The 3,085-nt window shown below is 31.7% G+C and overlaps 1 non-coding gene across 1 annotated transcript; it reads right to left on the bottom strand.

The window, feature by feature from the left end:
* Nucleotides 1-1,675: 1,675 nt before the first annotated feature.
* Nucleotides 1,676-1,783, bottom strand: LOC149514691 (small nucleolar RNA R71). The gene has a single exon (XR_016328396.1). It is a non-coding gene; the product is annotated as a small nucleolar RNA R71 (small nucleolar RNA).
* Nucleotides 1,784-3,085: the final 1,302 nt, after the last annotated feature.

Raw genomic sequence — 3,085 nt, 5'->3', positions numbered from 1 at the left:
ATGTTTGTGATGAACAATGATTCTTTTGCTTACTCTTTAAAGAATCATGATAAAAGGAGGATTCTTACCATTTGAATTGAAGGAAGTTAGATTGAATTTGAATACATGATCTTGAATCCCACCTTAGCTGAGCATAAGGATAAAGATGTGATTAAGATAAACTTCAAGACTTAAGCAAGTTTAAGGGCCAAGATGCAATCCTAAGACCCCCATTCGGCCAAGACATTGAATTCAAATGAGTCCCATTTTGTCATGATGCTTTAAAGATCAAGATGGAGCTTTATTACTTAGCATTTGGATTTAAATACAAGTCTTGTAAGGTTTATCCCTTTTGGCTGAACCTTCCACTATAAATAGTGAGGCCATTATCTTATTTCATCATCCTCTATCCCATTATTCTCTTTTCTTCTCTCTTTTTAGTTTTTTTTTTTTTTTTTTTTTTAGTTTTTAGTTTAGTTTAGTTATTAGCTTAGGTGACTGATTTGCCAATAACCAAAGTTTTGTTTTTTTTTTTTAATTTCTTTTTCTTTCAATTCAAGAAGTATTTTCTAAAATCTTTTTTTCATTACTTTTGATTTCAATTCATGTTCTTTGCTTATTTATTTTTGGCAAGAATTTTTTATTTTACAAATTTGATTCAAGAATTCCTACTCTAATTCTTTATAAGTTTCGACTTCCATTCTTTGATGTTCTACAAGTTTAAGTTTTATGCAATCATTATTTTTTATTTCAAGCATTCGTTAATTTCATTCTCTCTTTGTTTTCAAGTTTACAATTACTTCTTTTAGATCTAGTTTTTGACTACTTTTTTTTACCTCCCAAGTGACAGTTAGTGAAGTCAAGATCTAAGCCTACACTACTTTTCTATCTTTTTATTTTGCAAACAACCTTAAATTTTGATTTGTTTAGATATGAGATTTTAGGATTTTACCTTTGGTAATTATAAGCAACCTAACATTTACAATCTATAACCCTTTGGAGATGATATTGGAATACTTTTATTTTATTACTTGATTTATACACTTGCAAGCTATACAAAAAGCAATAATCAAGTTTTTGGCACTATTGCCAAAGATTATAGCTGTGTTCTCAATATTAATAAGGATTTCTTAAAATTTTATAATATGAGCTCTTTTTCTTTTATTTGCTTTTACTTTTCTTTGATCTTTTCTTATTTGCATGTGTAGATTTGAAAGTGTTAACTTAGCTTCAATTGATCAAGAGATTAAAAGAACATTTAGAAGAAGAAGAAACGAGCAATCAATACCACTCGTACCAACACCAATGTCCAATGCAAACAATAAGGCTCAAAGAACTTTAAAAGATTATGTAGATGACAATTTTGATGGTTTTCAACCATCCATTATAAGGCCTGCTATTCAAGCCAATAATTTTAAAATTAAGCCTTTAATAATACGAATGGTCCAAACTTCTGTGCAATTTGAAAGACTACCAAGCAATGATCCTAACCTTCATCTTTTTAATTTTCTAGAATTATGATATTTTTTACTATAATAGTGTTTCCGATGATGTTATTACACTAAGACTTTTTCTTTTTTCTCTCAGGGACAAGGTGAAAAGTTGGCTAATATCACTACCACCAGGCTCTATCACAACATGGGATGATTTGGTACAAAAGTTTCTAGCAAAATCATTTCCACCTACCAAAACATCCAAATAGAGTAATTAGATCACCTCATTTTTTGCAACTAGATGGTGAATCATTATATGATGCATGGGAAAGATTCAAAGAATCACTAAGGAAATTCCCATATCATGGACTACCTCAGTGGTTTCAAATTCAAATTTTCTAAAATGGTTTCACACCACCCATGAGAACCACTATGGACTCAGCTATTGGAGGTGCAATTATAAAAAACTCTTAAGGAAACCAATGAGCTGATTGAAAAAATGGCTGCTAACAACTACCAATGGGGCATGGAGAGAAAGGTAAGTAAGAAAGCTGCTAGTTTATTTGAGATTGATGCAATCACCTCTATCAATTCCCAATTAGCTACCTTAAGCAAAAAAATATAAGTCGTAAGAGCCCAACCTTAAACTAACCATGTGAATGCAATGTAAAGTCCCTTTGTTTTTTATGATATCTATGAAGGACCCAACTTTAGTGAAAGATGTCAGCTTAAGCTAGAACCTATCCAATACATCCAACAATCTAAGCCTAACTATAATATTTATAGTAATACCTATAATCCTGGACGACGAAACCACCCCAATTTTTTCTTAGAACTAACCAAACCACCAATTCACCAACACCCAAAATAGTAACTACCGCACTAATCCACCAAACTACAATCCACCTCAAGAAAAAAAACCAAGTTTTGAAGGTACATTAACCCAATTGATGCAAGCCAACAGTGCTAATATCCAAAGCCAAGCTACATTAATAAAAGCCTTAAGAATCAGATAGGTCAACTAGCCCAGCCAACTGCCCTCTAAGTTCTTTGCTTAACAATACCAAATCTAACCCCCAAAAGACAAGGCAAGGAATGTTACAATGCTATTTGTTCATTGGGAGATGTTGGGATGAAGGATTCAAATAAGAAAGATGATTTTATAGATGAACATATAATGGTAAACCCCATAGTTTTATAGAACAACCTAATATAAATTTTATGGAAAAAAAAGATATATTAGAAGATGAAGAACTCTTAAGATTTGGAAGAAAAATTTAAGAGAGTTTTGACCTTATGGCATTTGAGGCCCTTAAAAATATTGAATCATATGAGGAAGACCTTGAGGAGGAAAATACTAAGATGGAATATGAATAAAATCTTGAAGAATATATTGAAGGGTCTGTTGAAGAAGGGCAAATGCTATTATAAGTAGGGAGAGCATTATTAGAAAGCATTCAACCTGAGCCTAAAGTGGTAGATCAAGAAGAAACAACATAAGAAAAGGCAATCCAAGAAGAAACAAGTTAAGAGGAGTAGATTAAGGGGAGAAAGTACAAAAAAAAGTGCAAGCAAAACCAAGGATAATTACAAGAATGTCTAGGCAGTCTTTTAACATATCACCACCTTCCCCAAGGCTTGTTTAAAATGATCTACTTAAAGAATTGAAATAA

Source organism: Durio zibethinus, chromosome 15, assembly GCF_047325235.1.
Source record: "Durio zibethinus cultivar Kanyao isolate XHJ-2024 chromosome 15, ASM4732523v1, whole genome shotgun sequence".
NCBI classification, from domain to species: domain Eukaryota; kingdom Viridiplantae; phylum Streptophyta; class Magnoliopsida; order Malvales; family Malvaceae; genus Durio; species Durio zibethinus.
The sequence above is the reverse complement of the archived record's forward strand: the minus strand, read 5'-3'. Positions and strand labels throughout refer to the sequence as shown.